The sequence below is a fragment of the Phocoena sinus genome, chromosome 6 (genome assembly GCF_008692025.1).
Source record: "Phocoena sinus isolate mPhoSin1 chromosome 6, mPhoSin1.pri, whole genome shotgun sequence".
In the NCBI taxonomy this organism is placed as follows: Eukaryota; Metazoa; Chordata; class Mammalia; order Artiodactyla; family Phocoenidae; genus Phocoena; species Phocoena sinus.
Window position 1 is genome coordinate 57,238,684 of NC_045768.1, and position 27,077 is coordinate 57,265,760.

The following is a 27,077-nucleotide window of genomic DNA, read 5'->3' on the forward strand; positions in this document are numbered from 1 at the left end:
AGAGTAGACCCATAGGCTTTGAAGCAAAGCCATGCTTGATCATTGGTGGTATGATCTATTATGCCCACCATGAACTGGATGTTTTCTGACACACCAGTATTTAAAGCTGGGTATGCCCAGCAGCACTCCTTCAACAAGTGGAATGGTATCCATTCCATCATCCAGGGGAACATGGGCTAAAGCATGGTATTTCATGATATCTTCATGATATTTGACACAAGCCAAAAGAAATTACTACAGAACTATGATATAATCCCACTTAAGGATTGCCCTGAAGGACCACAGGGAAGAGAAATCCTCCAAATGGGCAGAACTTGAAACAGTTCATTTGGAAAGAGAGATGTCTAGAAAAACAGATATCACTGACTCTGGGATAAGGGCTAATGGTTTGTGGATAATGGTTTTTGTTGCACAACAAGACCAGAGGATCAGTGATAAGGAGAGATGCATGTGGTTCTACCTCTCAGAATAGCACAGAATGAGAAGATGTTAGCATTCCATGTAAACATTCACCAAAGAGCACCAGCTGCAGACAAGGCCTCCAATAATCAAGTGGACAAGACAACAGATTCTGTATATGAGCCAGGATCATTCCCCAACCACTCCAGCGCTTGCTCAATGAGCTCATGTTGAAAATGGCCACAGAATTAAATATGGGTTTAACAATATGGGATTAACAATATGGGATTATCCTCATTCCAGAGTTATTGGCTCTGTTGGTTTAGATAACTTAGTTCTAAAGAAAGGAATGTTTTTCCAAGAAATAAAAACAATGATCCCACTGAACTAGAAGTTGAGACTGCCACCTGGACATTTGGGGCTCTTCATGCCACTGAATCCACAAGCAAAGAAGGGGCAATTGATGTTAATTATAAATGGAAAACATGTTTATGGCTTCACATTGGGAATAAGGAATATATCTAGATTTCTGGGTATTTTTGGTTTTTTAATTTATTAATTAATTAATTTATTATTTGTTTGCTTTTGGCTGCGCTGGGTCCTCATTACTGCACGCAGGTTTTCTCTAGTTGTGGTGAGTGGGGGCTACTCTTCGTTGCGGTGTATGCTTCTCATTGTGGTGGCTTCTTTTGTTGCAGAGCACAGGCTCTAGGTGTGCAGGCTTCAGTAGCTGTGGCTCGCAGGCTCAGTAGTTGTAGCTTGCAGGCTCTAGAGCGCAGGCTCAGTAGTTGTGGTGCATGGGCTTAGTTGCTCCGTGGCATGTGAGATCTTCCCGGACCAGGGCTTGAACCCGTGTCCCCTGCCTTGGCAGGTGGATTCTTAACCACTGCGTCAAGAGGGAAGTCCCAGAATTCTGGGTATTTTCTAAAGCACCTCTTAGTACTTCCGTGTCCAGTGGCTAAAATGTAATAAAAAACTATAACAACCCAACAGAAACAGGGCCAGTAAGAGCTCAGACCCTTCAGAAATGGAGATTTGGGTCATCTCACTACTGGTAGAGAACTGTGACCAGCTAAGGTCACAGAAATAGAGAACAGGATATAGGTAGTGGAAGAAGGAGGTTATAAATATGTTATAGTCTGATGACCAGTTGCAGAAACAAGATGAAGTTCCTATGTATGCTTTTCCATGCTTTGTTATGTATATACTTTATTTATCAACCTATGTTTTTCCTTTCCCCTTTCCGTATTATTTTATATAAAGAATTTGGTGGCAGTTAATGTTACAAGTTAATCCAGTATGTACAGATTATCAAAGAAGGATTATGGGGCTTCCCTGGTGGCACAGTGGTTGGGAGTCCGCCTGCCGATGCAGGGGACACGGGTTCGTGCCCCGGTCTGGGAGGATCCCACATGCCACAGAGTGGCTGGGCCTGTGGGCCATGGCCACTGAGCCTGGGTGTCCGGAGCCTGTGCTCTGCAAAGGGAGAGGCACAACAGTGAGAGGCCCGCGTACCGCCAAAAAAAAAAAAAAAAAAGAAGGATTATGACTAAATAAGAAATATCACTCTGAAGTAGTATAGTGGCTGATGAGACTTTTGTTGTCCCCTTCTGGAGAAAAGGTGGGCATGCTTTTCTTTGTATAAGGGATACTTGCATAAAATTGGAAGGAATTTTTGCTGTTGTTGTTGTTTGCTTAACTATAGATAGAAAGCACTGTATGGCTGCTGAGAAGCCGGAGAGATAGACTGCTTTTGTTTTTCTTTTTTTTTGCGGTACGCGGGCGAGATCTCACCGCCGTCGCTTCTCCCGTTGCGAAACACGGGCTCCGGACGCGCAGGCTCAGCGGCCATGGCTCACGGGCTCACGGGCTCAGCCAGTCCGTGGCATGTGGGACCCTCACGGACCGGGGCAAGAACCCGCGTCCCCTGCATTGGCAGGCGGACTCTCAACCACTGCGCCACCAGGGAAGCCCTTTTTCTTTTCTTTTTTAATCCAAGATGCATTCTCACTCCCTTCTAAGCTCTTCTCTATATCACAAATGCTGGAATCTTGTAACTGTATTTCTCAGACCCTGTTGTCTACAGGATCCTGGATGCCATTTACAGTCAGCACAAAATACACTCATGCAATATTTGTAAGGCAGAAGAGAGGTAGAAGCCATGTCTTTCTTCCTCTGGTGGAGTGGGCAGGTGTGTGGGATGAGGCAGATGGGGATTGCTGTAATGAGCACAGGCATTCCACTGTTAGTCACTCGCCTCTCTGCAACAAAGCAGCGATGTCAGCTGGTGGCTAGTTCCTGTGATTTCCTGACCTGTGTGGCAGCCACAACTTAGTGATTTGTAGGACCAGAGCAATAGTGCAAACCTGGAAGCCAGTGGCAGGTTCCCCTGACTTCTTCTTCTTCTTTTTTTAATCTTTAGTCAATTCATTACTTTTTTTAATATTAGTCAATTCATTTTTTTTAAATTTTATTTATTTTTGGCTGCATTGGGTCTTCGTTGCTGTGCGCGGGCTTTCTCTAGCTGTGGCAAGCGGGTGCTACTCTTCATTGCGGTGCATGGTCTTCTCACTGCGGTGGCTTCTCTTTGCAGAGTGTGGGCTCTAGGTGCACGGGCTTCAGTAGTCGCAGCACGCGGGCCCTAGAGCACGGGGGCTTCAGTAGTTGAGATGCGTGGACTCAGCAGTTGTGGCACACAGGCTATAGGGTGTGCAGGCTTCAGTAGTTGTGGCGCTCCGTGGCATGTGGGATCTTCCAGGACCAGGGATTGAACCCGTGTCCCCTGCATTGGCAGGCAGATTCTTAACTACTGTGCCACCAGGTAAGTCCCCTTCTTCTTCTTCAATGTTATAAACACTTGATTCTTTTAATTTTTATTTTATTTTATTTTATTTATTTATGTATTTTGGCTGTGTTGGGTCTTTGTTGCCACATGCAGGCTTTCTCTAGTTGTGGCGAGCAGGGGCTACTCTTTGTTGCGGTGCACAGGCTTCTCACTGCGGTGGCTTCTCTTGTTGCAGAGCATGGGCTCTAGGTGTGTGGGCTGCAACATCTGTGGCACTTGGGCTCAGTAGTTGTGGCTCGTGGGCTCTAGAGCACAGGCTCAGTAGTTGTGGCGCATGGGCTTAGTTGCTCTGAGGCATGTGGGATCTTCCCGGACCAGGGCTGGAACCTGTGTCCCCTGCATTGGCAGGCAGATTCTTAACCACTGCGCCACCAGGGAAGCCCAATGTAAACATTTGATTCTTTGCTTGAAAGGCCCAGAGTGATTTGTTTTCCTGCTTGAACCCTGATGGATACGCTCTTGCAAGTTAAGCCAGCATACCTAAACTTCGTTACAACCATGATCTGGGGAAGTAATTCCTTGTGGCCGATAGTTTCTGCACAGGTTCCAATTCCTGTCTGCATGGTTGATTTGAACTGCCTGATGTCAAACAGCTCCTGACTGAGAGACTTTATGTTGAGATCTTACATATTTAGAAATCTAGAAGAAGGAAAGTAGCCGAACTTTACCATGGAGTTAAGTGACATGAGTGCCTTAGGAACATACAGTTTTCATTTGTCACTATCCCAACTCAGTAAAGACTGCCACATTCTTATGCCTAGAAGAAAACCTCTAATGTTGATTCAAGTTAGTCCTCTTTTGTGTAGTTGCTGCCTTGAACTCAGCTTTAGATGATGTGTAAATATGATATATATGGAGCATTCCTATTAAACATATAAGTTCAGTCAAAAGAGTCAACACCATAAATGATTATCAAACAAATCTAGAAATAAGCAAGGAAGCCCACAGTCAACATGTTTATTTAATATTATTTTGGAAACCACAGCCCTTGTATTAAAGCTTGAAACTTCATTAAGTTTTGGATAGGAGGAGTCAAATTTCATTACTTGTAAACTACTACAGTACTTATAAAAATCAAAATAATCAGTTGAAAGTAATTTGAACTAATAAGTGACATCTAATAAGAGTTTCAATACCTTTTCCTTTACATTAGCAGTGATCACTTAGAAAATACAATGAGAAAAAAATTGCATTCATAATAGCAAATGATAAAATACTAGGGATAATCTTAACACTAAATATTCAAGATTTAAATTATAAAAACTTTACTAAGACGTTGAATAATATTTCAATAAATAATGAGACATACAACTATACCCCAATAAAATTTTTTAAAATTGAAAAAAAAGTAATGAGACATAAGATAATCCTGTATGGAAAACCTAAATATAGTAAAAATGATCACAAAATAACATATAGGTTTAACTGAAGGCTAATGAAAATCCAATAGTAATTTTTGGCACTTTACCAATAGGTCTAAATTTTATCTGCAATAATAAATAAGAATTGTTAGGGAGCAGGCCGCCACCCTCGTAGCAGTAAACGCAGCCACTCCGGTTGGCCTTGGGGGTGGGGCTGTAGAGGAACTTGTCAAAGCCGCAGAGTGAAGTGAGAAATCTACTAGAGAGGAAATGGCTGCCTCTTCATCATCCTCCTCAGCCGGTGGGGTCAGTGGAAGTTCTGCCACTGGACCTGGTTTCAGTGGCTCAGACCTTGCCCCACCACTGAAAGCCCTTTTCACCTACCCCAAGGGAGCTGCAGAGATGTTAGAAGGTGGCTCTGAGAGATTCCTCTGTGAATCCGTTTTCAGCTATCAAGTGGCATCTACGCTTAAACAGGTGAAACATGATCAGTAAGTTGCTTGGATGGAAAAACTAGCTGTTCTGGTAGAAGAACTGGAGGCAGATAGTGGCGATTTAAACCCATCCAGCAGCTGCTGGGGTTCACCCCCTCTTCAGGTTGACCTTGCCTGGATGGTCACCTCTGGGGCACAGCAAGTGCAGGTCCAGTGAGGAACTTTTCTTACAGCTTACATAGCCATCCAGAGAGTCACAGCTCCATCACTGGATTGTTAATTCACATCCATACTTGGTTTCTCTGTATCTATCCACAAGCAACAAATACTTAAATGTGTGATCTTACAGGGAAATTTTTTGTTTATTTGTTTAAAAAAGTACTGAGAATCAGGGCTTCCCTGGTGGCGCAGTGGTTGAGAGTCAGCCTGCCGATGCAGGGGACACGGGTTCGTGCCCCGGTCTGGGAAGATCCCACATGCAGCGGAGCGGCTGCGCCCGTGAGCCATGGCTGCTGAGTCTGCGCGTCTGGAGCCTGTTGCTCCGCAGCGGGAGAGGCCACAGCAGTGAGAGGCCCGCGTACCACAAAAAAATAAATTAATTAATTAATTAAATTAAAAAGTACTGAGAATCAGATTTAGGCAATTGGCATCACAGAACCAGGAGGTTTGGGTTTAAGAGAGATTTATAAAACGTCACAAGCCAGGACACATGCCAGAATTGGCCAACGGAATGACATCCCTCCTGTCAATTCATGCAGTTCCTAGAACCTCACCAATCAAGTCCAAGGTCAAGATCTGGAGTTATAAAATACAGCATTTCTGACCTAAAACCGTTCTTTTTGCAGATGAATGTGATTTCAACTCAGGACCTGTCCAAATTAGGAATTTTTTAATGTTTGGGATTTTTTTTCTATTTTTAGACATCTAATTCTATAGATTCTATCTTTTTCTAACCTCCTCTAGGCATGCCAAATTCTGGCAAAAAGAATTGCTTTTTGAATGTTGAAGTTCTGGTAAAAATAAAGCAGTGAGCAAAATCCTTTTAAACACAGAAATCCTGAGTTCATTTTGTTGGTGGGCTCAGGCAATTCTGTAGCAAATAAATCCTTTGAAAGAGCTGCAAACTGGTTTCTTTATCCTTTCAAAGCCTCAGGGATTTGGGATGGGGAAAGAGGGCAAATTACTTTTTATAAGAAGGGAATCTAAAAACCATTTCTCCCAAGCAAATGGAAGATTTGCTTTCTCTCAGGGATATATGTCTTTTTAGAAGTATATGAATTTATCATCAATATCTGAGTAGGTTTTTTACCATGAAAAGGAAAAACCTGGAAAGCTAAGAGGTGTCTTTTGTTGCTCCTCATGGGACCACAGGGTCCACACTGCACAGTTAGGAGAATCATTTATTAAATTGTATGCAAATTTTGCCTCAGAAAAAAAAAAAAGAAGAATTGTTAGGACTTTTTTTTTTCACCATAAAGAATAATGAGGATAGAACTTTAAAAATTACAACAATGTGATATACACAAGAATTCTGATTCAGTACTGGCTCAAAACACTAGCTATAAAAAAGCAAGACTAGATATTACATGGCATTAAGGAATTTTTGTTAATTATCTTAGGTGTGATAATGGTTATGTAGGAAGTGTTCTTAGGAGGTGTGTATGAAGTATTTAGGAAGAGAGATTATGATGTCTGCAACTTATTTTGAAGTGGTAAAGAAATTTAACAGATAGTCTCATAAAGAAAATATGGCAATGATTGTTGAATCAAGGCAATGATATATATAATTCATATATATATAATTCTTTTCTTTTTCTTTTTTTTTTGGAAACTTGTAATAATAAAGTAGAAAAAAAAAAAAGCAGTGAAACACTAACCTAAGACACAACAGTCAGATGAATGGACCAAAATCTCAAGGTATATCCTAGTATATATAAAAACTTAATACATAAAAAAAGAAGAAGAATTTGGAAAAATGCTCAAGGTAGAGTTTCACTTCACATCAAACTAAATTCCAGATTAAAAAAAAATACAGCTAAAAACACACAAAAAGGAATACAGAGATGCATACTCTGGTCGGGAAAAGGCCTTGTATATGTTAAAATAATGAACAAAAGTAAATAGATATGTAATATTAATAGCTACTTGAGATTCTAATATATAATTCATTTAGCCATTTTCCTATCTGTAGATACACATCTCTCCCCCAGATCCTTCAGCTCCAGCTTTCTCGCTCTGCACTTGTTGTTCTCTCTGCCTGGAATATTCTTCCCCTGAGTTTATTCAGCTTAAATATCACATCATTGAAGAGACCTGTCCTTGCCACATAATCTGAAATGGCCCTAAAATGAGTCACGCTATATTCTTCTTGCTTTACTGTTCTTCATCACATTTATATGTTTACTTGCCGTGATCTTATATATTTATTTGTTTTCCAACTTTCTCCCTTACTAGACCATAAGTTCCATGAGGTCAGGAATAATTGCCTTTTCACTGTTGTATCCCTAGTGCTTAGAATTAGTCTAGTGCCTGGCTCCTAGTATGCACTCAAAATAATTATTATATTATATTATATTTTATTATACAAATTCTGGTAATTAATCTAAAGAGAAAAAACAGGTGCTCTAAGAGATATAACAAGCGCAACCTAATTTAGATAGAGAATTCATGGAAGGCTTTGCTGAGTAAGTGATATTTAAAGTGATATCTGAATATCAAATCAGATGACAAGTAGAGGGAAAGGCATTTCCCAGGCAGAGAGAACAACATGGGCAAAGGTTTAAAAACAGGAAAGAACAGCCATAAATAAGCAGCTAAAAGACTGACATGCCTGGAGCATAGTGAGGGTGGGGGGAAAGAGTAGGCAAAATGGTATAGAACTTTAAAAGTTTATATATACACAAATGATTTTTTTTTTTTTTTTGGTACGCGGGCCTCTCACTGTTGTAGCCTCTCCCGTTGCGGTGCACACGCTCCGGACGCGCTGGCTCAGCGGCCATGGCTCACGGGCCCAGCCGCTCCGCGGCATGTGGGATCTTCCCGGACCGGGGCACCAACCCGTGTTCCCTGCATCGGCAGGCGGACTCTCAACCACTGCGCCACCAGGGAAGCCCTACACAAATGATTTATTCAAGTCCTTTGGTGTATAGAAGCTATGGAGGTCAAGGAATGGACTGTTAGTTTGTTTCAGTAGAAACAGGGCTAGAATATAAGTCTTCCGGTCCTAACTCCAAGATCCTCTCTATTGGAGGAGGCTGCTTCATCATTAAACTAGCATGTCAAGTCTTGTAAATAGAAAAGATCCTTTAATTACTGCAGTGAGTAGCTGAAGTTCCTTCCTGACCCACTCTCCCTGCTTCTGTTAAGAACACAATGGTTTTCTTTGGGAAAGCGTTTCCCCCACATTGTCAGGCCATGCATTTGGATGGGCTGACTCCATTCCAGGGCCACAGGTATGGGAATGGGAGACAAGCCTTGCAAACAAGAGTAGTAAATCCCCCTGGCCACATTCATTAGTTTCCATTATCATGTTAGCTTATCAAGATAAGCTAAGTGAATCCGCCCAGAGCTCTGAGAATTGGGGTTGCACATCAGATAGGATTAGATTCAATGTATATAACAACCTCCCCAAAAGTGGTTTAATCACACAGAAATGGTCAAATAAAAAGAAGTATCACATCATTTGAGAACCTGGACCCAGACATATCTGAAAACAAGGTCCCTTTAAACTGTGTGCCCAAAACCTCCCTCACTAAAAATGCTTCTTACAAAAAAACTCAGTATTTCATGATCCTTTAGTATCTTCCAAACTAAATTCTATGGTAGTGCTTAGACTTGAAGGGTCTATATTAACAGGAATTCAGCACTTACATTAGGGAGACAATATAGTTTAGTAGTCAAATACATAAGCTTTGAAGTCTTGTTGCCCAAATTCAAATCCTGCCTTCACTGCTCACTAGTTTGGTGACCTTGGATGAATTTAAACCCCAGAGTCTTCAGCTATAAAGCAGAGATGCAAATAGTACCAGCTCACACAGTTACAGTGAGAAGTGAATGAGATATTTCAGGTAGAGCAGTTGATGAAACAAATTTCTATAATACGAGTGGTATATTCTAAGAAATGCATAAGTGATTTTATTCAGCAGTGCTTTGTATGACTGGGCTATGGGAAAGGGCTGGGGAGAAAGAAATTTGTCTCTTTTGAGCACTTCTGTGTCCACAACCACTTTGTGACTAGGAGAAGGAAACCTTCTTGAAAGACGTGTAATACCCACAAAAATGGGCCCTTGTCAGTCTGGGCAGGGAGAGACAGGAACAGGAGCCCAGATCATGGTCATCTGGTAGATAAATCTGAGAGCATCCACGTAGAAACAGAAAAGGAGTACGTTGCTTGGGTTTGAGGGGCTTAGAGAGAAGCATCTGGGGAAATGCTTTAAAATGTTTCTTTCCCTCCTCTCATCCACTGCATTATACTTTTTCTCTCAAATCCACAGAAATCATAAAGCAGAATAAACGCAGAGCAGCATCTTAAACATGCCTGGCACAGAGCTTGGCACAGGATCAGCATTCAGGAAACATCCTTCAAGCCCTAAGGATGCTTACATCTACAAATATCATGTGTTTGCATCATGTTCAGGATTTGCTCTGCAACCAGAGCTAAATGACACCGGGGTTTAGCATCTAATATCTTGTTTCAAAGGAAACTGGCAGGGATTAGTTGAATTACTTCAAGGATTCACTACCCCAAAATATCTGCCTTTTGCAGTACAGAGACCTTATTATTTAGGATTAGATTAGGGCACAAGGGACAGAAAAGCTGAAATAACAGTGGCATATTTCTTCTCATCTAAACAAGGTCTAGATATTGGCACTGTAAATGCTGGCGTTGTGGTAATAGGCTTAATGCTATGCTGTGAAACCACAGGCTCTTTTACTTAAGACAGGATTAAGACATATATTCAATATATTCTAGATTCCCAGTAAGAGAGCCAAGAAGGCCTGGCTCCCAGGTGATGCTTTGTGGGGGACACACACACACACACACATACACACACACCGGTGATGCTTTGTTTTCCAAGAGACGCAGAATTGTCAAAGGATTTAGATGCAAGGTAAGTACCTGAATTTTGTTTCCTGGCTGACTAAGGGTGGGGTGGGGAAGCAGAGAACAGAGGAACACCAGTGGCCCGTGTCCAAAAATATCTCTTCCCACTATATACCAACTAGAGATACATCTCTGTAAATGAGTTTCTCCTTTAAAAGCAATTACTGCCATGCCAAGTCTCATTAACAACTCAATGTGAATTCCTTTAAACAGACAATCCACTCAGCTCTCACCTGAAGTCCTGCAAGTGTCCACTGGTGATTTTTCTGGATGAATTGCTGAATTCCTCATTCTCATTATTACACAAGCCAGAACATTATTTGGGAACTTTATTTTTAATAATAAAAAATAGCTATAAAACAATGAACTTTTATGTTTGTATCAAGTAACTAACTTTATTTATTGTATTTTTTTTTTTTTTTTTTTTTTTTTTGCTGTACGCGGGCCTCTCACTATTGTGGCCTCTCCCATTGTGGAGCACAGACTCCGGACATGCAGGCTCAGCGGCCATGGCTCACGGGCCTAGCCGCTCCGCGGCATGTGGGATCTTCCTGGACTGGGGCACAAACCCGTGTCCCCTGCATCGGCAGGCGGACTCTCAACCACTGCGCCACCAGGGAAGCCCTGTTCATTGTATTTTATGTCTGCATTTATAATAATGGAAATCTTTCTATGACATGCTTTTCCTAAGTTACAGCGAACTTCTTTCCTTTTCTCTTGGGTCTGATGTGAGGCCAGTCCATTTCACAGTCAATACCCCTAAGTAAACCATGGGAGAGGAGCAAAAAAGAGGGTGGAGAATTCTTGGTTCTCATCAGTTTGTGACTCATGTACCTACACGCCGCTGCTACACCATTCCCCATTCCTCCTCTTCCTGGGAAGAACAGGTAGGGCAGGATGATGTTTCTGCTAGTGGGACTCTTTTTTTTTTTTTTTTTTTTAATTGAGATAAAGTTCACATAACATAAAATTAACCATTTTAAAGTGAACAATTCAGTGCATTTAGTACATTCAAAATGTTTACAAACCCCACTACCATCTAGACCCAAAACATTTTTATCACTCCAAAAGGAGAATCCATACCCATGAAGCAGTTACTTCTCCTTCCCACCTCCCCCCAGACCTTGGTAACCACCAACATGCTTTCTGTGCCTGTGGGACTCTGCTTGATCACTTCCTCCCTACAGAATCCATGGGGATGTGCAGGTGGTGAGGTCGTCTCTATGGCCTTAGAGAGAGACGAGGATGTAAAACACCCTGAGAACATGGCTGAAGTATAGAACTCCCTGGGGGAAATTATTCCGTTTCTTCAATAAGAAAATATAGGTGAGGGCTTCCCTGGTGGCACAGTGGTTAAGAATCCGCCTGCCAATTCAGGGGACACGGGTTCGAGCCCTGGTCCAGGAAGATCCCACATCCCGCAGAGCAACTAAGCCCGTGCACCACAACTACCGAGCCTGAGCTCTAGGGCCCATGAGCCACAACTACTGAGCCCACGAGCCACAACTACTGAAGCCCGCGTGCCTACAGACTGTGCTCCGCAACAAGAGAAGCCACCGCAGTGACAAGCCTGCACACCGTAACAAAGAGTATCCCCTGCTTGCGGCAACTAGAGAAAGCCTGCATGCAGCAACGAAGACCCAATGCAGCCAAAACTAAATAAATAAAATAAATAAATTTATTTTTAAAAAAAGAAAATATAGGTGAAACAACCTAAGTGTCCATCAACAGATGAATGGATAAAGAAAATGTGGTGTACATATCCAATAGAATATTATTCAGCCATAAAAAAGAAGCAAATCCTTCCATTTGCAGCAACACGGATAGACCCTGAGGGCATTATGCTAAGTGAAATAAATCAAACAGAGAAAGACAAATACCATATGATCTCACTGATAAGGAGAATCTTAAAAAAACTGGACTCATAGATACAGAGAATAGATTGGTGGTTGCCAGAGGTGGGGGTAGGGGAGTGGGAGAAATGGGTAAAGGTGGTCAAAAGATACAAACTTCCAGTTATAAGACAAATAAGTCTTGGGGATGTAATGTAAGGCATGGTGACAACTGTCAACAATATTGTGTCATATATTTGAAAATTTCTAAGAAAGTAGATCTTAAAAGTTCTCATCATAAGAAAAAAAATTTGTAATCATGTGTGGTGATGGATGTTAACTAAATTTATTGTGGTGATCATTTCACAGTATATACATATATCAAATCATTATGTTGTACACCTAAAATTCATATGTTATATGTCAATTATATCTCAATTTAAAAAAATATAGGAATTGGATTAAGAAATTTATACTTAAAGCCTTACCTAATAGATGAGTCAGCAGGCTTCTCCTTGAATCTTATTGTCAGACCCAGTCTCGTGGCCACTCCTGTATACTGGGAAGGCTCAGCTTTTCCAGCCTCTGTGTTTGTAGAAAAGCCAGAAGTGAGTTGGGACACCCTTACAGTCAAAGAAGTACCTATGGTTATATTTAAATACTAATAACCCAGTCATCTAAAAAGGAGACATTGACCCCATAATAAATTAAATATATATAATTAAGCCTAATATTAATGTAGGGGAATTATGATGGAAAAATGCACTCCTGAAAATATTTTAAAACTTTAAAACAAAAATAGTACTTGATATTATTAAGATATAATGAAGACCCTTCCTATGAATAGGTAAGGGACAAGAGAAAAAGAATAAAAGGTCACTCCCAAGTTTTGAGTCTAGGAAATGAGAGGATGTTGGCAGACATAATGGAAACGGGGCTGTCCAGGAGGAAAGCGAGTTCAGGGTGTAGGAAGTTGACTTTGCCTCCAAAATGGTGAGTTTGATGTTGGAGGGAAGGGGTACTCAGGAAAAGGACACAGCAGGTCAGTAATAATGTAAGATCAGAGGTCAGGTCTAGGGATCTGGGCCTGAAAACCACCTACTTCCAGGGGGAGGTCAGGTGGGGGGGATATATGTCATGTCCAAGTAAGCTCTCTGGGAAGGCGTTTGACAAAAGTGATCAGAACAAACCTTGAGGGTCACCCATATTTGAGGAGAGAAAGCAAAGACCCTGCAGGAAGCAAGGAAAAGTGTTGAGAAAGAGGGAGGAGACACGGGTTGGCCTAGAGTCTTGGAGACCAGAGAGGAGAACATGTCAAACAAGGTGGGGGCACTGTGCCCAGGTGCCCCAGGGAGGTCAGGGGAAAGAGAAACGGGAAAAGATTCACTGGAGTTTGCAGAGGAAACCCCTGTGACCTCTGAGAGGCAATTACCCCAGGTCTAGAGCCTGTCTATGCAGGGCTGAAGTTGAGAGTGATGTGGGAAGGGATGCAGCAGATACCAATCATCTGCTTGAGATGTCTGGTGATAAAAGGGAGGAAAATCCCATGGTGGCTTGAGGAAACAGTGAACAGAGAAAGTTTTAAAAGTAGGCTGACCTTGACCCTTGTGGCACTGGATGACACATTTACCTGGGTTTTCCTGGCCAGTGCTGACCTCAGTGGTGTAATCCAGCACTCTCTGGTCAGAGTTTTACACCAACAGGTATCACAGAGTCAATTCCAAAGTTCACTTGGTGGCCAGCTTGTGAAAAGGGCAAATAAACCATAGGTCGGGTTTTTTTTTTTCCCCCTCAAATCCTATTCTCTCTACAAAAAATGACCTCTGAAATAGTACATAGAACCTCCTCTACCCATTTTGGAAAGGAAATGAAATGGATATAGAGACACTGTATCAGAAAATGAACAGCTCATCCATGCATCTGGAGAAGTTGGAGCACATACAAATACAGTCCTCAAAAAAAAAAAAAGGAGTAGAGAGGAGATGATAACCCCTAATTAATTTGTCAGACTGGGATTGGCTGGTGGTGGTGGTGGTGATGCTTCCTGAGGAGGGACTTGGAGAGCCTGTTACATGGGAAGGGTCATGGGTCAGTTCACAGTTCAGGGGGAAGCATAAGAATGCAAGTGTGGAGCCTTCAGGAGATTGGAATCTGAGAGGTTCAGCTGTTTAGCAATAGCCACTGTGGGGTGGGAAGAGGATCTTTCACCACCAGCAGCCAGAGCTTGGCCTCAAGAAATTTTTTTTTTTTTTTAAGGCTATTAGTAGGCAGAAGTTCTAGCAAGCAGTAACTCCAAAGAAAGGTCCAGTCGCTTAAATTTGAGGTTAAACTCCAATACTGTAAGGAATCGGTGAGGCCCTAGAGACACTGGGGGAATAGAAAATCTACTTAGAACTTAAGATAATTTGGGCGACACGGTCATTGAATGATATAGAGTGCCGGTTACTAAAATCCAGCTAAAATCCCAGTTACAGCTTCCTTTCTGAAGGAAATAAGGTCCAGGTGGATCCCCACCCATCCCCACCCCAGGCTAAGCAGAAAACTAACCTCCTATGTATTTCCCCAGTTTAGAGACCAGATTAGTGGATTACTCTAGAGTTTGGGGTAGGTCAAGGCCTACAGCAGGGAATGAAGTGAGAGGGACTTGGGGCCAAAACCAGGTCAATCATTGCCAAAGCTCTGTGACCAGCTCAGCCTTGGGCACTGACTCCTGGAGTGTTTTCCGATACCATCAAGCAAATCTCCAGTTCTCAGGGGACACCAAATGAACGTCCTACAATTTAACTCAAGTCTGACACTATCTACGTGAAGATAGCATCATATCCCACAGGTTAAGGGCTCAGTTCTACAAGACTGCCCCCACTTCAGATGCCATTTGCAAGTCCAGGTTGTCACCTGTGCTTCTGAATGACCAGCTGTAAGTTGAAGGTTCCCATGACCACCTCCTCGAGTTCAATTAATTTGCTAGAGAGGCTCACAGGACTCAAGAGAAATACTTCCTATGTTTACCAGTTTATTATAAAGGATATTATAAAAGATACAGATGAACACCCAGATGAAAAGGTACATAGGGCGAGGTCCAGAAGGGCCCTGAGCACAGGAGCTTCTGTCCCTGTCGAACTGCGGTGCACCATCCTCCCTGCACATGAGTGCATTCACCAACACAGAAGCTCATCAAATATTGTAGTTCAAGAATTTTCATACAGCTTAATCTATAGTGTCCCTCTGCCTTCCCTTCCCGGAGGTCAGCGGGTGGGGTTGACATTTTCAGCCCTCTAATCACTTGTTCTGGTGACTAGCCCTATCCTGAGGCTATCTAGGGACACCACCTTAAGTCAGCATCAACTCTGGTACGAATAACTTTTAAAAGACACTCCTGTCACTCTTGAACTTCCAAGGACTTTAGGAGCTTTGTGCCAGGAACTGAGGACAAAGACCAAATATATTTCTTTCTATACCACAACTCCTCACATGGCTTCAGAGTGGGCCATGCCACTGTGGCATTCTGACTTCTCAACGTCTCACTGAGAATCCTTGGAGATCCCTGGTCTCTGACTCTGTCCTCACCCCAGCGTTAGGATTCTACTCCAGTTATACGAAATGGGTCCCAAGGGCAGATGACAGGTTGGGGGAGAACTGGGCCTGGCCTGCATTCTCTCTCCCTCAGCTCTGGAGAGCAATAAGCAGACCCTAAGAGGTACTAACTCATGTCTCCAAAGGTCGCTTCCCCCAGGGTCTTCCCTCTGCAGAAACACCATGAGTGTTAGCCTCTGACCTGAAGGATGGCCAGGAGCCTGCACACTACAGATCATATCTTCCCTTTTAAATTAACATTTCCACTTCAGTGCAGCCTGATTTCATTCACTCCTCAGCAGGGTCGTGCTCCTGTAACATTTTCACTGCCAATTACTTCATGACTCCCTTATTCAGGGCATACAGGCTTCCTTTTAACCACCCACTCTCCTCTATCTCCTCTGTGTTAATCAGCCCAGCATGAAAGCAGACTGTTCAAGGGTCAGGGAAGCCCAAGGTCAGGAGGAGTTAGGCATTAGTCAAAGGCTGAAGACCTTCCAGACAAGTCAGAGGCAGAGACCAGGTGCCTTTAGGGGCTTCAGCAGCCTGAGGGTGGGCTCCCATATTTCCTGAAGCACACAGAGACTGAGAAAGCCCTCAGCACAGTGTTGCTGACAACCTGAGCACTTCCTTCTTCAGAATCCGGGCTCTCATGCTGGGATTCTCACTTTTCTCCTACCATGTTTCATCAAAGGTGGGTGTGTCTGACTAAAGTCTGTGCTTTAACCACTCTGAATGTGCAAGAAAATATAAAGGGAGTGGCCCACATGTCCCCCGCTATGCTCTAGGATCTGCCAATTTAACAGGGGTTTGGAGGGGAGGACCTGAGGCAGGGACCCAATATAAGTGGCAACTGCACATTCGTCTTACAGCCCAGTGCTTAGCATGAAGGTGGCTTTAGAATGAGAAAGTGAGTGTTGAAGTGAAAAAATCAAAACTATTCAGGTGTGGGGGACCAGAACTTGATGTCCCTCACCAATCTGAGTTCTGTGGATAAGATCAAAATGTGGAAGGCAACAGGGAAAATACAACAGGGGCTGAACTAGAGCAGAGGTGCTCAGTCAAATGGAGGACTCTCCTAAATGACCTACTTCACAGGTAACTTCCATCCTGGGGCAGATTTCTAAACTCGATTCTTTTCTCCTTTAGAAGAGGCACTGTTGGGGCTTCCCTGGAGGTGCAGTGGTTAAGAATCCGCCTGCCAATGCAGGGGACATGGGTTTGAGCCCTGGTACCGGAGGGTCCCACATGCCGCGGAGCAACTAAGCCCATGTGCCACAGCTGCTGAGCCTGACCTCTAGAGCCCGCGAGCCACAACTACTGAAGCCTGTGCACCTAGAGCCCGTGCTCTGCAACAAGAGAAGCCACCACAATGAGAAGACCGTGCAGCAAAACGAAGAGTAGCCCCCGCTCGCCGTAACTAGAGAAAGCCCGTGCACGGCAACGAAGACCCAATGCAGGCAATAAATAAATAAACTTATAAAAAAAAGAGGCACTGTTGGGACTTCCCTGGTGGCGCAGTGGTTAAGAATCCACCTGCCAGTGCAGAGGACATGGGTTCGGGTTCGAGCCTTGGTCTGGGAAGATCCCACATGCTGCAGAGCAACTAAGCCCGTGCACCAAAACTATTGAGCCCGCGTTCTGCAACAACTAGAGAAAGCCCGCATGCAGCAACGAAGACCCAACACAGCCGAAAGTAAATAAATAAATTTATAATAAAATAAAATAAGCACTGCTTACACACATTATTATCAGACTGAATATCTGCTATTCCAGCCCCAAATCCTTTGGCTCCTATGTCTTTGTCCATTCTGTGCCTAGAGCTTCTTTTACCTCCACTTGGCCGGTCAAAACTCTATCATCCTGTAATGTACATCTATTACTTTATATCCTGAAAAATACATCTGTATTCTCTTTTTAAATTGAAACAAAGAGCAGCAAGTGTTATCCATCCAAGATGCCTTATTTTACCCCTTCCTCTGTGCCCTGGGGGCAGGTTACTTACTGTGCTTAAGATTCAATGTCCCCAGCCAGAAATGGAAATATTAACAACCACTTACGTAAATGAAAATAAATGTTCATAATTGAAACACTGTATATAAAGTACCTAGCAGGGTCCTGGAATGTAGTATGCTGTCAATAAATATTAATCTCTTTCTCACTCTATGTTCATCCCCATATAAAATGACTCACAGCTCCTGTGCTGCACACTCCACCTTGTTCTACAGTATCAGTGCTCTTTCCTCTTCAGTTTGCAGTGCCCTTAAAGGCTAGAGGCTTAATCTTATGTGAATTATTTTACCTTCCTATCTCTGCCACAAACTGACACACTTAGTACCTTAAATATAGTATATACTTAAGAAATACTTGTTTTGAGATTTTTTGGAATTAATTTTATTTTTTTAAGCTATAGTTTTTAATTGAAGTACAGCTGATTTACAACGTTGTGAGAAATACTTATTTTGTTGAAAGCAAGAATGAAAATGATAAAGAAGGAAGAGACTGAAAAAAACCTACCTGCCCATCCACTATGAGAAAAAGGAAATCACTTCATGTTTACTTTTTCTAAGAAGTTTAGTGGGGGGGGAGGGGCTTGTAGGCTAGAGTTTTGTCTGTTAATCTATTTACTCTTTGTTTTACCATAAGTAAAAGTGCTTAGAACAGCACCTGGCACAAGTAAATACTATAAAAACCTTTTACTATTATTCCCCTCTCCCAAGTGTACTTCTTATAGTTTAGCTACTGGCAAACCACATTCTCAAATACTGTCCCTAACTAAGGCAAGCAGGAAGATCACTGGGCTTGTGGGGTTTTTTTGTTTGTTTTTTTCTTTCTTTTGGGTGGGGGGCAAGTAGGGGGAAAGTAGCCCATTTGGTCTGATGCATAAAATCCCACTTGAATGCTGCCATCTAGTGTTCACTTCAAAAGTTAGGTGCGGTCCTAGCTAGGTAACCCTGTCCTCCCTCTCAGCAAAGACCATTTTAACACTGTTTTGTTATTGGATCCCAGGTTTTGGGAAATTTCAGTTACCAAGAGTACAACAGAGCTTTTGGCAGTAATGAGGGAGTAACTGAGAAACCGGAAATTTTCCTAAAATTCTAACAGAAATGATCCCATAGCAAAGTGATATGATTACAATCAAAATCAAAGAAATGAGAGATTTAGGTTATCCTGTGAATAGTCGTTGCGGTACATGTGGTTTCTGTTGTAGACTGTTTATTTGAGTACCTTTCATGCATCAGTCTCTTTACATAGGGTTACTCTAATTCAGATCTCCCCGTAACCCTCTGAGTTAATACTGCTATTCCCATTTTAATTTTTTTTTTTTTTTTTGGGTATGTGGGTCTCTCACTGTTGTGGCCTCTCCCGTTGCGGAGCAAGGCTCCGGACTCGCAGGCTCAGCGGCCATGGCTCACAGGCCCAGCCGCTCCGCGGCACGTGGGATCTTCCCAGACCGGGGCACGAACCCATGTCCCCTGCATCGGCAGGCGAACTCTCAATCACTGCGCCACCAGGGAAGCCCATGCTATCCCCATTTTAAAGGTAAGAAAATAGAGGCCCTGACAGTTTCACTTGTTTTCCTTTCCAAAGCTAGTTGAGAAAAGAATTAGGTTTTGTACCCACGTCTATCAATTTTCAACTCTATGCCCTTTCATCTATACCCCAGTGCCTGCTAAACTTTTGGAAATCCCAGCAACAGGCCACCAACTCTGGTTACTATTCTCATAGATTTCTACAGTGTCCTTGCTTAAGAACCACTGCACTAAAGAAATACAAAACCCTCTGCATGTTACTGTCCTAGAAATAAACTGTACCATTAACACCTGAACCAAGACTTTCAGATATCTAAGTTAGAAACAGTAAGTACTAAGAACAAATCAACTTGCTTCACAGTGATATAAAGGGAAAATGATCAATAAATAATAAAATACTAATCTTCCCCAAAGTACTCTATATCTTTATGAGAACTGAAACCAAGTAACAGAATCATAGAAATCTGCATTGTAGAAATCATGGAAATGTTATTTTTAACAAGCTTCTATCTTTAATAAGCTTGCGCTTAATGTTGAAAAGTTTTTTATAAAGGGGAAGAGGAAACAAAATTAAAAGGTAACAATAATCTCTGAAGTCCAATCACTTAACCTCCCAATATTTTTATGTATAGCATAAGTTTTAAATGCATATTTGAAACAAATGTATATATATAATTTTTAAAGTAACAACATGCTAAACGTGCAGTTTAGTCAGCTTTTTTTAAAAACTAAGGTACATTGGTAATAGTTTTCCATGACAGAATTATTATTCTATAATTTTTTAATGGCTGCATTGAGTTCCATTTAATGGATCATTATATTATATTTAACCAGATTAAATACATTTAGCTTGTTTCAGATTTTTACCAATACAAGATAATGCAGGGGTAAATAACTGCATTCCTAAACCTAACATATATCTCTGTGTTAACACTCAAAGGAAGATACGCAGTGCAAACAGAAAGTGGACTTAAGAGACTCTTAAAGAAAGCAAGGGCTGCAGCCAAAAAATTAATAGGAAAATTACAAATAATCAATTAGCTAAGCAGCAAAGCTGCCCAAGAATTAATCGTCTTATCCTCAGTGTTCCAAATAAAGTTAAACTGACAGAAATTGCTTTCTCATAGGCAGGGCTCTGGCTCTTCCTGTGTGCCATTACCGCAAAGTTAGAAGGAATCAGGGTGCAGTCGAGGGTTAAGAATGATAAGCCAAATGCCTACACAAAGAAAACCATCAGAAACCAAGTAGTATTTCTAGACTGGGCTTGCAAACACAGGCAGAGGCTAAGAACCTGAGGTAAAGCTGAGAGACGAAACCAGAGTCATAGCATCCCATGAAGTCAGCGTTCTGGTGTGGGTGGACCAGCATTAGAACCACAGATCTGCCAGTCACAGGAATTGTGAACTTGGGCTAGTCCCTTAAACTCCTTGACCCTCAGTTTCCACATTTTCCTCATCTTTAACATGGAAAGAGCAATAATGCTTCTCCCTCAAAGTTGTCAGGACTAAATGACATAATGTAGCTTCCAGGTAAAGAGAATGCTATAGAGTGGATGTTCAACAACTGGTAGCTATAAACCAGGAAACCAAGTTTTGTCTAACTACGGTAGAGGGTCACTGTGCTTTATTTAGCCTCAGAGGCTGGAACTAGATAGGGCCCAATCCAAAGGGTGGAAAGTATCTGAGCCACACAGAGGACACTGGTGAGAGCCAGAGCATGGAGGCTAGATCCCAGAAACCATGATGACACTTGGGGCCCGTGAAGGGTAAGGGAAGGCATGTGGGAGTGCAGGCAGGGACTGAGTCCAAAAAGCAGGTCCCCAACTGGAACTCCTTTAAATCCTCTGATTTCCCTAAGAGCCCCCAAAGCTGTACAGCTTTTACTTAGCTCCTTTTACAGGAATTTCCTTCTCTTTCCTCCTGTGACTCTTTGTGTTTGCCTCTATTAAGTTTCATATTGACCTAACTTTCAATGTTTACCACTTTCTGAATAGTAAAGCCTTATTCCAGAAGGAGAATATAAATATTTGCTTTCCTGGGAGAAATGAGAGGAATTCCTTCAGAAAAGCTTCGCAGCACTCTTGATCATCTCATTACATCTAATACATCCCCATACCCCAAGGATCCTTCTTCTAAATATTTTGTGAATACACTTCCTTAGATCTTTTTATTTTATTTTATTTTATTTTTTGCAGTACGCGGGCCTCTCACTGCCATGGCCTCTCCCGTTGTGGAGCACAGGCTCCGGACGCACAGGCTCAGCGGCCATGTCTCACGGGCCCAGCCACTCCGCGGCATGTGGGATCTTCCCGGACCGGGGCACGAACCCGCGTCCCCTGCATCGGCAGGTGGACTCTCAACCACTGCGCCACCAGGGAAACCCCTTAGATCTTTATTATCACCACAATAGTTCAAAATGTCTTTGTCTTTTCTTGGACTCCTACAATCATCTGCTAACTGGAGCCTTCATTTCTACTTGTGTCCACGCCCATTCTCCATTTGCAGCTAGAATAATTCTGTATTATAAAAACAAAAATATGACCAAATCTTTTTCTAGCTTAAAAAACTTCTAATAATTCTCTTTACTATCAGGATGAAGTCACAATTCCTTAACGTTGTCCACAAAGCCTCTATGACCTGGGCTTTGACTTTCCACACTCATTGGCAATTCTCCTCTTTGTTCAGAATGCTGCTGTAGTGGTAACTTTTCTTCAGTTCCTAGAAGTCATCAAGCTCTGTTCAACCTCGGGCCCTTTACACATAATCCCCTCTGCCCACAGGTTCACTGCACAACTTTTCACTTGACCAATTCCTCCTTATCCTTCAGGTCTCTAATTAATTTGTGACTTATTCACTGAAACTTACCCAAATCTTCTAAACTAGGTTAGGTCTTTGTTTTATGCTTTCATAACACCCTGTACTTTGTCCTGGCTGCACTTATCACAACTCTAAATAATAGTTGTTTGGTTATTCTTGAATATCTAGCTCTTTGAACTGAATATGATCTAGGATGTATGTCTTATGTTCAAAGCTATAAATCAAGCACATAGCACAAATACTAGCACATAGTAGGCTTCCAATAAAAATAATGTATGTCCACAATTATCCATATTTGCATCTTCAGTCATATATCTATGTGTGTGAAATACATAAAACTAGAACAAAAGAAATTTAGCTGCTTTCCTGCATGCTCTTTGGAAGTTAGAGGTTATTCTTTGCCTACTTATCTTGCAGTAGGAGGTACTCAATAGCTAAGAGACTCACTATAGTAAATTTTCTCCAAGTCTGACCCTGAAAAAGTGGTTTATACATAGAAAAGGAGCATGTCAGCTACAAAGGATAGAGAAAATCAGGCTGGCTTTAGCAATCTCCATATCAAAATTCAATGCTAGAAGAAAATGGAGCAATGGCCTACAAAGCACACAGTTAAGGAAAAATATAATAGTGTGATGCAAGAATGTAACATTTAGCAAGGTGTCTTGAGATATAAAAGCAAGAGGGACTTCCCTGGTGGTCCAGTCATTAAGACTCCACACTTCCACTACAGGGGATGCAGGTTCTATGTCCGGTTGGGAAACTAAGATCCTGCATGATGTGTGGCACGGCCAAAGATTAAAAAAAAAAGAGAGAGAGAGATAAAAGGAAGAAACTAAAGAAAATAATGAAATCTCAAATTTCTATTTCCAGTTATGATGGATTAGGTTATTCAAACTAACATGCCCACTGATAATGACTAAAGATGCTGGATAAACTATAAAAAAATAATCTCAAAAGCATCAAATTACTGAAAGAAGGTAAGGAACTATTAGGCCCAAAGCTAAGAGAAGGCAGAAACCAAAAGAAGCAAATGGGGGGCACCAGAGCACAAAAGCTATTCTTGCCCTGAGGACATTTTCTAGTCAGAGAACATGTAGCTTTTTTTTTTTTTTTAGTTGCTTCATTGGGCATGGAATGAGCAGACAAGGTCCAGGGCTACCCAACGTGAAAATGGTATAATGTGATTCTCCCCATTTTAAGTTGAGATTTCACAGGCTATACTCTAAGGGGAAGTATGAACCAGTACCCTAGAATTTTAGGAAACTTTGCTTTTATATTGACCAAAAAAAAAAAAGTTTGCTTTTACATAGGAGAAAGAAAAGATAGTTTAAAAAACTCCCATCTTTGAACAGATGGGCAGCCATTGGGCAGCTCTTGCTCAGATTTGTAGCCTGGGTTAGCAATGGCCCAAGGAAACTCCACCCATGAAAACTGGTCTCTGATTGAGAAGGCCTCAGGCACCCAGCAGGAACAAACAAAAATCCTCTTTGAAAGCAGCCACAAATACTTTTTTCTCACAAATCGTTTTTCAAGGTTAAAAAGTGAAGACACAAAGAAACTAGACACCACGGACCATACACAGCACATATATCAGGCAGCAGAAAGGAACCTGAAAATAATTCAGACATTAGAACTATCATGATACAGATTACAAAACAGCTGATACAGATTACAAAATAACTATGACTACTATGTTTCAAGAAATAAAATAATCCAGCTCCAATTAGCAGGACAGGGACAGAGAGGACAGAGAAACATGCTGAAATGCTCCATGTATAAGGAATCAACAAAATCCAGGCTGAGCAGAAACACTATAGAGTCTAAGATCCCAGGTTCGTCAACAGAACACTGTAAGGAATATAAAACCTTAAACGTTTTGCCATTAAGTAGGATGTTTGGTATATGGTTCATTGCAGATACCCTTTATTAGATTAATTTCCCTTCCATCACTGGTTTTCCATGAGCATTTATCATGAATAAGTATTTGATTTAATCATTTATGCAACAATTATTGAGATAATCATATTCTTTCCATTAATCAATTAATACTTTGAATTCTGGTGTTAAAACAACAATGTGCTCAAAACGTCTTATTCTCCTTATATAAAACTAAATTTGGCTAATATTTTGCTTACCAGTTTTTGCACCTACATTCATGAGTAAAACTGTAAATACCATTTTCCTTCTATTTGTTCTCCTTGTCAGGTTTTCCTATCAGGGTTATACTAACCCTCATAAAAAGTTGAAGTGTTCCCTGTTTTTGCCTTCCCTTCCCCATTTTTCTAGAAGTATTGTATTTGATTAATAAGGGAATTATGGTTATAACAAACTTATGGGGGAGGGGATAAATTAGTTTGGGATTAACATATACACACTACTATACATAAAATAGATAAACAACAAGGACTTACTGTATAGCACTGGGAACTACATTCAATATCTTATAATAACCTATAATGGAAAAGAATCTGAAAAAAGATAGATATACGTGTATGTATAACCGATTCACTTTGCTGTACACCCGAAACTAACACAACAGAAAGCAGAAAAAAAAAATGGGAATTACGTTTTCCTCATAATGTTTGGTTTAACTTGCCAAGAAAGCCTGGGTGGCCTGGAGTCTTCTTTGTGGGAAGGCTTTGGACTACTCTTTCAATTTGTTTTTAAACTGTTTTCCTTCACATGGACGAAGAGGTTCCTCCCCAGGACTTTTCCATTCCGGGAAGCAGACTGCGTTGTGCTCGGGCCACAGAACTGAAGCAAACGCGCTCAAGGTGCGGTCACTACGGGCCAAGGGAGAAACCTGGAAACCACTCGGGGCGCAGCCGGGCCGCGACCACCCTTGTCCCGGAAGCCGCGTTCTGACGTCACCACGCGGCAGCGTCCCCTCAGGACCGCAACGGAGCCTATTGTATCATGGGACACGCACGGCTACTCTCTGGTCTTAGAGCGTCGGTGCGGACTTTCGCTCGGTGCTCTGTGCACCTATTCCTCCCGCCTGCTCAAACTTCTTTCCTATTTATGAAGAGGGGGGCGTCCCATCTCCCGGAAGCAAGGAGATGCGAGAGGACGGCGCCAGTTTAGGTGCAGCTAAAGGTAATGGAAGCTGATCCGGAGCCTGAGACCCATCAGAGGCTCACGTGACGGTCTAAGGGCTACTACTGCCTACTAACGTTCCACGCCACCGAGGGATCACGTGACAGATGGCTGGCTCAGCTGTGTGTCTTTGCCTCCGCGGCGGCTTTGGTCCCCTTCTTTTGCCGCATGCGCAACACACGACTGACTACTGCGTTGTCCCCCGAGCCACACTTCACCATTTCTTCCTCCTGGGTCCAGAGATGTGTGTACGCTTGTCTGCCCCTCTTGGGCTCTGGGGGAGAAGGTGATCGGGGGAACCGGAGGTCAGGGGAGTCGGGATAAGAGGTCTTCGCCCGCATCTGCTGAGACTGTCGTGATCGCCATCCCGAGGGTTGGGGAAGAGTGCCACAGGCCAGCGGCGCTCCCGGGGATTCTGTCTTGTGTAACGTGCTCTCGAGAGAGCTGGAGTGAGGAGCGTGCGTCCTAGTGACTCATGATGCGGCCACGTCACCGTCACCTTCTCTCTCCCTTGGGACTTCCTGGGAGTGAGCCGGTGTCCTAGGAGCTTATTCTCATCCTTAGGAGAATCATCGTCTCCCTCTCCTCCGCTAAGGGGTTTCCGGCCTTACACGACCTTTTTCTGGATTTCTGACCATTAGCCTCTACATCCCCCGAGGCTTAACTCTAAGCTGACCTCCCGCCGGTACTGGACCTGCGCCATGGCCCTTATGGGTATATAAAGTATAAATATACATTGACCTGGGTTTTTAAGATTTTTAGCTCCCCAGTTCAAAACATACCTTCCTCGTCCTTGATTTCCATCTCCACACCATGGTAGTAGGACTAATCCACCATTACAGTCCACTGCTACCGTCTGTAGACACTTATACTGCTGGACCTTGCATCTCCCATCCGCTCCTCTTATGATATTTGACATAAGATTATCTGGCTACTGTATCGAAACAAATGCTTCCAAAATCTCAAAAGTATTTTCCTCTGGTTATTTAGGTGTGCTGTTTTATTAAAACTGTTTTTTTCTTTGTACTACCTTGGTATTACCAAAGAATTCAAACCTGATCCTTACAAGAACAGTATTTTTTATTATTAGTAAGAAGACTATTTTAAAGTAAAGTTGTCTCTGCACCAGACATGCAACAGCGAAATTCCTGTTCTAGCAAATAAAGATGAGGCTGTCTGATCATTTCAAATGTCATGAAAAAGTAATACTTTTAAATGCTTAAAAATAAATCAAATAGCTGCCTGTTTGTCTTTTAAGTTTAGCTTGTTGAAAACACTTTTATGATCCAGTCTAGCACATTGTGAAATATGTTTTTATTGAATGAATGAATGACTCCTCTATGTCAGGTTTAAAGATAAAATATATGATTTATCTGTCCAGTGCACATGTTGGTAGCCCTGTGTTAATGCTCTTGGTAGGTCTGCAGTTCAAAACAATGTTCTTTCACTCTGAACCATGGAATAAAGCATTCAGTGCACTTATCACATTATCGGGAGTTGTTATAAATGGATCTCCTTCTTTTTCTTCATAGTTAAGCAAAGTTAATTCTAAGGAATTACTCTCAAAACTTCTGCTACTAAAGGTGAGAGTTTCAGTGATTTTTAAAAATTCAATCCATTTTTAACCTGTTTGGTAAAATGTTTTATAGTCATGTGATTCAAATATTGAAATGTAAAAAAGTGTATAATGAAAAATCTGTTTCACATCCTTGCAACCTATTTGCTCTGTTCCAAATGCACTCTATCCCAAAGACAACTAGTTGGGAGGAAATACAAATACACTTATTTTCTTTCTTTTTTTTACACAAACAGTAAACTGTTTTATACAATGTTCTGTATCCTGGTTTGGTTTTGTTTGTTTTTTGTTTTGGCTGCTTTGGGTCTTCGTTGCTGCGTGCGTGCTTTCTCTAGTTGCGGTGAGTGGGGTCTGCTCTTCGTTGCAGTGCGCGGGCTTCTCATTGCGGTGGCTTCTCTTGTTGTGGAGCATGGGCCCTAGGCGTGCAGGCTTCAGTAGTTGTGGCATGTGGGCTCAGTAGTTGTGGTGCATGGGGTTAGTTGCTCCATGGCATGTGGAATCTTCCCAG

General features: G+C 42.1%; 1 protein-coding gene and 1 pseudogene across 2 annotated transcripts in view; one reads left to right on the forward strand and one right to left on the reverse strand.

Annotated features, from left to right (window-relative positions):
• The window catches only part of GLDC (glycine decarboxylase), a 137,989-nt gene extending 111,137 nt beyond the window's left edge, over positions 1 to 26,852 (reverse strand). The window contains exons 1-2 of one of the 2 annotated variants that reach the window (XM_032634823.1): positions 24,494 to 25,410; positions 12,464 to 12,560 (exon numbers count right to left, since the gene is read on the reverse strand). The gene's annotated coding sequence lies outside the window, so the exon portion shown is untranslated. Of the gene's footprint in view, positions 1 to 12,463; positions 12,561 to 24,463 lie in introns of both variants that reach the window. The other variant, XM_032634821.1, reaches the window with a different exon arrangement.
• LOC116755404 lies at positions 4,863 to 5,207 on the forward strand (annotated as a pseudogene).
• Positions 26,853 to 27,077: the final 225 nt, after the last annotated feature.